This window comes from Manis pentadactyla, chromosome 11, assembly GCF_030020395.1.
Source record: "Manis pentadactyla isolate mManPen7 chromosome 11, mManPen7.hap1, whole genome shotgun sequence".
Classification (NCBI taxonomy): domain Eukaryota; kingdom Metazoa; phylum Chordata; class Mammalia; order Pholidota; family Manidae; genus Manis; species Manis pentadactyla.
In genome coordinates this window covers 60,170,970-60,180,311 of record NC_080029.1, presented here as the reverse complement: position 1 = coordinate 60,180,311, position 9,342 = coordinate 60,170,970, and positions in this window count along the sequence as shown.

Sequence of the window (9,342 nt, the reverse complement as noted above, 5' to 3'; positions counted from 1 at the left end):
GAGAGGAGCAATGTAATGGTATCAGAATGAGTTTAAAGAAGGAGGAGATGTTATTGGTATCAAACTTACAAACAAGTATACTAAGAACTACAGAAAAACATTTCATTGTATTTGGCATAAATATTTAATCAGTGATCTTTGACCTGAGCAATTTTAGTAGGGTGGTATGGGCAGGTCTGAGTTTGGTACAGGATCATGTCTATTTATGGGGGAACAGCTTATTTAGGAATGAAAAATCAAGTAGTAGGGTGAGAACAGATCAGGGTCTGAAATGAGCAGCAAGTGACCCAAGACATGAGCAGGGAGGGAACAAACATGAAGCTCATAAAGATTCTACTGGAATATGATCAGGTTTTGGCTGGTGTGGTCCTAGTTAGGATGCCATAAAGCATTATGACACCACATTATTTCTGACACCACATTTCTGAGACATGTTTTCTATTGACCAACCATTTCACATCCAGGAGGCAAATCAGAAATCCTGACTAGTTACATGCAACTACTTATCTGGCACTAGACAGTCCAGAACTGTTCCAACATAATGAGGCAAAGAATCTGTAGGAACAAGAGTCCTTTATCATACACTACATAGACCCAGAAATCAGTAAGTGCTTGACAGTCTGGAAAGCATCCTTTTCATGATGAATCCAGTACCACTGTAAGTACTTAAATGCCTCAGCGATATTTGTCTTTTGTGAAGGAAAAATGTGGTCATAAACTGTATGCACTGAGAAGGCTTCAAGCTCTTGCTTTATTTTAAGGGTGTGTATGCCAAAGATATCATGTACCATATGTTTAGGGATATAAATCCAGCTACATTGGTAATGTAGCTAAGGAAGGTGTCCCTGGAAATTCTAATTTGTTGAGGGAAGGACAAGAGACAAGGCTGCTATGAGTATGTGAGTGCCCAGCAGGGAAGGCTGTTTTCTGACCAAGGACTTGCTTAGCCTGGTAAACACAGCTCTGGGACAAAGGCGAACTTACAGAGACCCTATGTGTTTCACACTTGAGTCTGCTTCCCACCTATTTGCTCCCTGTTGTCACCTACTTTCTCTGGTTATTGATCTTCAGCTTTTTTCTCAAATATATCTCTGGGTCCTCGGCCACCTGGACATGTATTTCCCAGTGAATTATTGATAGCTGACTCTGGCTCACCTCAGGTCACACCGGATCTTATAAACTATTCCCACCTGGCAGGACTATTCCTGGTTAAGACAGACTGGAGTGAAGGGTTTCACCCACTTTGATCACCAGAATGTTGACTCTAAGAATCTTGAGGCTCTATCAATCCAGTTGTCTATCTACAGCAACATGAGGAACTACTTCAGAATTTTATTGACAAACAAAATAATTTGTGGATAATGTTTGATTCCCCAGACTGGAAGAACTACTTTAGTTCTACAGTTTAATACCTGTATAAAATGAAACAGTGGCTTTTGATATAAATTTACAGGTTTTTTTTTTTTTTTTTTTTGTGAAAGCCCTTTGGCAGAGAAATAGTTTTATTCTGGTCTGGTTTGAATCTTCTTACATTAGCCAAGTTTAGCTGACTCTCCTTTGATCCTCTTTTGTGTGTTACACACTATTTTTGCCCACTGTCTTCTGCCTAAGGTTATATCTTCTCTCCTTAAAGATCATTTTTACAATGAATTGTTTTCCATTGAAATTGTGAAACATGTTTAATTCATTTTGTTTTGCAAAGTGTTGGTACCTGCTTCTTACCTCTGAAAGAGCTGGCCATTGCTGTCCTGTGTCTGCCTCTGCATTATCCCATTCCTCTCTATTCTTGTGGTCCTTTGATTACCTTTCCCATGTAGCACTGTCTGTCCTATCTGCATCCTCCTCTTTGTAGTGCTAGTTAATAGCTAAGACTTTGGAATGAAACAGGATGGACTTTAATTTTAGCACTGTCACTTACTGTGTGGTTTTGGACAAATCATTTGACATTTATGTGCTTTTAGTTTTCTCATCTTTGAAATGGAGACATAATGTACCTACCTCATAAATTGTTGCAAGGATTAAATACGACAATACATGCAGAGTGCTTAGCCCAGCTCTGGCACAAAGAATTTCATCATTAGTATTCACTGGTTGAGTCCTAAAATGAATATGTGTTTACTCCTTACTGTTAAGTAGAAATAAAATTCCATGATACTTGCTGTGTTGTGCCATTAAACCTCCCCTTCTCTAACAGCAGCATCTCAGAGGGAATTCCTTTTCAAGTATTCATGTTCAATATTTGTAGCAGCTATTGCTTCTTTCATAGAGGATCCTCCATTTCTCTTGCTTTTGAGTCTTTGGTAAGATACATGGTGCATCTTTTACCCTTCTCTTCTCTTTTCTTCTGTCCATTTTCCCCTTTTTCTTACCTTTTTTCTAACTCAGTTTATTACTTTTCTATAGCTGCAAAATAAACTATACAAACAATATGCTTAAAACAATATGCATTGATTGCATCATACTCTCAATGGATCAGAATTTGGGCATGGCTAAGCTAGGCTTTCTGTCCAGAGTCTCACAAGACTATAATGAAAGGTTTGGCTGGGCTGTATTCTCATCTGGAGATTCAACTGGGGAAGAGTTTGTTTCCATACTCATTCAAGTTGGCAGTATTCATTTTTTTGAGGATGTATTACTGAGGGCAAATATTTTTTACTGGCTGTTGGCTGGAGACCTACCACATTTCTTTGCCACATAGCTTACTCAATATAGCTTCTGGCTATATCAAGAGAGCAAGGAGAATCTCTCACTCCAGTCTGCTAAGGTGGTGTCTTATGTGATATAACATAAATATGGGAGTGACATCCCATTACCTTTTCAATGTTCTGCTTGTTAAAAGCAAGTATTAGGTCTCTTCTGCACTGAAGAGGAGGGGATTACACAAAGTTGGCCACACTAGGATGTGGACAAATTTTGGAGGGGGTCATCTTAGGGTCCATGTGCCATGCCCAGATACTGAATTGTAAGGTCATAGGACATACTGAATTTTTCCATAATCTTAATCTTGTTAATTCTGTGAGCAAGATATCACAGTATGGTAATATATCTGGAATTCCTGGGAAAATCTGACTGCAGTAGAAAGTATGAACTGAAGGTACTTACCTTGAAAAGCCCTGTTGAAACTGAGAAACTTAGGAAAGATCAACAAGTTTTGCAATGATCTTTCAGGAAATAAGGTAGGAGTGTTGAGCTCTGAATAAACTAGAAAGGGTTTGGGACAGTCCAGGTAGGTAATGTGATAATAGTAGATTAAAATGCGAAGTAACAGCAAGTATCTATCTTAGACTGGTTAAGTGAATTTGTGATGTGACCAGCTATTAGTTTCATGGCATTGTGCCACAATACCTGGAAGTCTGCAAGCAGGCCTAGCAAAAAGGTAAAGTTTAATCAGGGATGGGGATTGGTGAAAGCAAGTGCAGTGTACATTTAGAGTGTGGGAAATTCTGAATCTTATTACCAATACAATTTGGCTTGTTTAGCTGAAGCAATAATATTTTTTTCAATCTTAAGATATGAGCTATTCCAAACATATCACACAAAACCCCCAGAAAACCATTTATTCTCAATCATATGTAGTAAATTTTAAAATTACATTTCCTCTGGTATTCTCTTATTTTAAACAGCTAAACCACACCTCCCATCTTATTTTTCTCCCTTAATGAAGATTTGAGGTTTACAATTATTATCATGTGTGTTTAACTGGGTCAGAATGTATAATCTCAGAATGTCACTTTGAAGAAGGGAATTCCTTCACATACTCATGAACAAGTAATAGATAAAAAGAAAGGAGAAAAGAATTAGAACAATCATTGAGTACAATTACTAATCCCCAGTTGTTTTGTTGCAACGTTGATGTGCTTGATTTCAGAGCAAACATTAAAATGCTTTAATATCCATTTGGCTTAAAGGGTCAAGGGCAGAAAAACTAATGTATTCTTCTGTGGAAAAATTAAACTGGATGACAAAGTGAGCTCTTGTCTAGCACAAACTGTACGAGATAATTGTTCATGAGCGAGTGTGAAGTCTGTTGTAAGCACAACCACGCTCATTAGCCAGTTCTCTGCTTCCTGTCTGTAATGGGCATTAAGTTTCTCTCTGTTCAATTAGAATGAATTCTGGCTTTTACACTACAGAGAACCGTTTCTGGGTTTTTAATATTCTGGCCTTTGGTCTTCTTTCTTTTTGGATTTTCACTGAATAAGGGTAACCTCGAGGCAGAGAATAAATCATTTAAGTAATATACTCCAAATGCATGACAAGGTTTAAGAGAACAGAGAGTATACATAGTAAGCAAAGCAAAAACAACCCAAACACAAAACATTTATATGAAAAGATTCCTAAAATGTAGTTATAGTGATCAATATTGATCAAATATTGTATTTTGTTAATAAGTATAAACCAAAACCAGAAATTTATTACATCAGTGAAATTACTAAGTTTATTGTGGTTTGGAGACATGTCTAGCAACTTAACTTGCTTAAAGGCCTCAGTATAGATTGACAGACAGAGATTCTATATCACTAGGTGTCAGGGTCACCTCCAGATTTAGCACTAAGGTTAACTCAGTCTAAACTACGTGGTTTGGACTTCTTTTCTGGGGTGAAAATAGCCTAGGTTTCCATCTTGATTTTGTCTGATAGGTGGATAAGCCCCTCCAACAGCAAGCAACCTACCATATAAAAGGGTACATGTGGGAAGTGAGTATGTACATTTGGGAGGGTGTTTGGGGTGGAAAGGGGTTACAAATGCACTTATAGCATTGTATATGGAACTTCAAAATTTAAACTACATATGTACTGGGAAGCTACTTGTGTCTGTTACTTCACTCCCCTGAAGAGGAAAGGCACATATGTGAAAATTCTTACTCATGGTATTAACACAGATTGATTAAACCCTCCAAGAGGATAAGTGGCATCATTCTTGTGGTAGAGTTGTGAGTTTTATTCCCCGGGTGTTAAGCTGGATATTTTGGGGTATGATTATGCTGTTGAGAGACCCATGCAGCCTCTTGGTAATTGATGAGGTAAAAATGGTATAAGAAATATATTTGACATATTGGAAAACTTACTGCCAATATTCCTGGAGGTCAGCCCTGTGTGGGCTGCATTACATTGGAAAGCAAACGCCACACCCTCAGAGAATTTCCATGAGATTATACTTCTATCAGGTAAATTTTATGTGAAGATGCTTTGACAGCAGCATAATCTGATAGACCAAAATTATGATATCATCTGTTGCAACAGGCAGGGAAGGAAAAGGCTCTCAACTTAGTTATTCCCTGGTATCTGTAAGATTCAACTTTGAGAGTGTCCTCAAGGCATACGGTTTCTGATTAGTTGAATGAAGGTGACACTGGATTGTCTAGAAATTCTTTCAAAATGTGTCTGAAACAACCAGACAGTGAATATGAGGAAAATCATTAAAGCAGGAGCACTAGGCTTTATCTCCATTTAGGATGAAAATGGGTATTCCAGATGTAAATTATGCATAAATAAACAGACAAGCATATTTTCTGAAAGGTAGAGAATTACATAGGACTGTTACATCATTCTATTCTCAAAGCATTTATTAAGTTCTTACTATGTGGGAGGCATGGATCTGAGCACTGGGGATATAAAGATTAACAAACCATCATTCTTGCCCTCTACTGTAAGAGCAGTTGCAACAAAGTGATTAATGCTATCAGAGGAATAAGAAGTGAGAAGGCACAAGAGAGGAAGCACTTAGCTTTTCCTGGGGAGACTAGAAAAGGCTTCTCAAAGAGGGTAACATATGAGTAGATTCTTGAAGAATAAATTAGTTTTCTAGGGTAATAAGAAGGAACATTCCAGGCTAAAGAGACAGCATATAAGAAAAGGCAGAAAGGTCTGAAGCATCCAAGAGACAAGGGTGTATATACTTATAACTTATAAAGGTAGGCAGGAACGGAGATCCCAAAAAGACTTGTATACTATACTCTGGAGTTTGGACTTAAACCTGTGGACATTGGGGGCTTTTGAAGTATTTGATTTCAAAAAGATGGAGAAGGGAGGCTGGAGGGAGTGGGTGATGCCAGATTCTGGATGGCCAGTTAGAAACTTACGGTGGTCACTTTGATGAAAAATGATGAAGGCCTGGGACCGAGGTAGAGGAACAGCACCGGATCAGTCCCTGCTTTCTGACTTGGTGGATCAAGAGCCAACTTTTGGAAAGGGAAAGATGGATTCAGTTTCATATGTCTAGAGTTTGAGGGTCTATGGAATATCTGGGTGGAGAGGACCTCAAAACAGTTGGCAAAGTAAGCTTGAGGTTCCAGCTTGAAGATAATAGATTCTAGAGTCATCAGTGTATGGAAAGTTTTGGAGCCATGAATGTGAATTAGATTGCTCAGGAAAAGTATGTAAAACCAGAGGAGAGGAGCAAAGCCAAACCAGGGAATCCTAATGATTAAGCCTGTAAAGAGAGGAGCCAGTCAGAGCTGAAAAGCAATTATAGGAGAAGTAAAAGAAAACTGAGGAGGAGTAGATAATTCCAAGAAGGAGGTACTGTTTAACAGTATCAAATGCTCTTGGTGACCAAATTTGAAAATGACAGTGGGTTAGGCAGCATAGGCCAAGAGAAGAGCAAGGATTGTTTTATTGGAATGGTAAAAGAAGAAGATAACAGTGGATTGAGGATTGAAAAGGAGGTGAGGAAGCAAAGCCATCAAATGCTGATTATGATTTTAACCTTCCCTTGAAAGCAAGAAAAAAGAGACTTGTGCTGAAGAGTCTCAGAATTATACCTTTAAAAATAATAGAAGAAATTTGATATTTGGGAGAGTTTAAGAACCTGGTGTGGTGGCTATTGAACTAACTTAAAAAAAACCACACTTTTTGCTTCCTTTCAGGTATTGGTATAAGGCTGTTTTAAACCTGGCTGTGACTTTGAAATGTCTAAAACCTGCCTAGAAGTGCCTTGAGAAACACTTAAGGCAAAGGACAGTTTAGGAAAGAATCCCCACTGCTGCTGCATGCAGAGTGTGGCTAGATGTCTAAGATGATGAGGCTTAAATAATGGCAAAGAAAGTTGAAAAGCTTTCAGCATCTTTGCTGACTGCAAGAAGCAAAAACAATCTGCCCTCCAGCAAACACACTTTCCCTTCTGAAATTCTGTCAAATAAATTCAGAAGGACATGAAAAAAATAGAAATATACCTTGTAGCATGTGCTGATATGGTTGCACAGCCCCGATTTCATAGATTGTGCATGATGAATTTCAACACTTTATCTTATTTCTCTAGAATATACATTGTGTAAAAGAGCTTGCAGAGGTACAACTTTATATTCATTCCAGAGAACTTCAGAAAGCATTGCACCAAAATGGGACTACAGATACTATATAAGCAAGGAGAAATTTTTCCTCAAAAATGAAGGCACTTGGTAATAACATTCAAGGAAAATTGCATCCTTCAAGGCACTCTACACATTCATTCTCACCAATGACAAGAAATGCAGCCTAGGTTTAACATTTCGTCTGGAGTATCACAGCCCTAGCTAGCTTTGAATGGGCTCATTTTTCAAGAACTGAAGTAGTAGTAGTAGTCCATCATATATTTCCTAGCTTGTGAAATGATTGCTATTCCTCTCCTATCTAGCAGCTGTTGGAGGGTTTTTTATTTAATCAATGAAGAGTTCCAAAATAGCAGTGTTGTCCTGGATGTATTTTAAAAACACACATTTCAGGCCTTTCCTCTTTAACTTGAAGTAGTAGATAAAAGTCCCAAAGTGAAAATGACAAGATAGCATGGTGACATTGACTCAGAAGGGCATAAGAAATCTATAGATGTCCCTACATGTCAGCTCACAAGGCAAGCACTGCAACTGTCATACCCGACACCAAGAGCTAAGCAGATTGAGTCAGAACCTTGGTTCACTGCAATGCTATGGAACTGGGTGTTCTGTAGAACTAGATTCTCTAGTTATCAAATGGCTAAACAGCATACCCCTTTTATTTGAATTTTTGTTGTGACAGAGGTTTAAAAATGTGGTTTGGAGACATGTCTAACAACCTTTATTAATTTAGCCATTTCCCTATTGGTGTGTAAGCTGAATTTGATTTTATACCGCAGTTCTGTGGAATGTGGGGAGGGAATTGTTTCCTAGGTATCTTTCTTGGGGTCTGTGCACAGGAGAGAGAATGTGACTAGCAAATGCTGGCTGTTCCTGACCTAGGTCCTGTGATGACTGTGTTTACTGTGTTCTCAGGCATCCTTCCTCCACTGCCCTGTCAGGTTTATATAATATGCTATTTTATTCTCAATCTGTTTCTTAATCCTTAGGTATTTGATATGGGGTTGGGTACAGAAGCTGCTAAAATGATACAGAATTTGTAAGTAATTTATAAGTTAATGAGAGAAAAGAGATATGTACTGCTGAAAAGCTAACTGCCTGGAATCGAATCCTGGCTCTGCTACTTGCTAGCTGTATAACCTTGGGTAAGAACTGATTACATTTGTCCCAATTTCATCCTCTGTAAAATGGAGATATCATTAATACCTACCTCTTGGGTTCCTCTTAGTATCCCTGAAGTATGTAGGTCACTGTCATGAACATGTTAGCTGCCACTGACTGTTACCACTCTGTACCCTTATTCATGGTTAGGCCCCAGAGTGTGTTTTTAACCCTGTGCCATGGGCAATGTCTCAGTTGTTTTGGGCTGCTATAACAGAATATCATGGATCAGGTGGTTTTAATAACAGAAATTTATTTCTCACAATGGAGGCTAGAAGTCCATGTTTAGGGTTCCAGCAAGGCCTGGCAAGGATTCTCTTCCTGGTTTGCCTCCTTGCTGTGCTGTCACAGGGTGGAGAGATAGACAGGGCTCATGCCTCTTCCTCCTCCTCTAAGGACACTAATCCATTAGGAGGCTCTACCCTCATCTATACCTTATAGCCTCCCAAAGGCCCCATCTCCTAATACCATCACATTTCAGTGTATGATTTTTGGGTCCATAGCAGGAGAAGATGGAACTTCCCCTTCAAGAGCATAATCTTCAATTCCCAGAGCTTCAATCTCCATCTCCCCTAAATTTGGTACTGCTTGGACTTTAATGTATGAATATTCTTACATTGGTTTATATGTTCTATGATAAGAGACCATGTGCTTACTATAAATAAAGCAGAAAAAAAGGAAAAAGAAACGCACAAAAGAACCTGATGAAGGTTGTTATGTTTTCATTTGCTTCTCTGTAGCTTTAATATTTAGAAAACAATTTCTGATTACTAAATTATGGTAAATTGAGGGTTTCAATGGATTAATCAAGATTTTTTATAATATGCCATGGTAGAAGACAATGAGTGATTACATGAATTATGAAACATAAA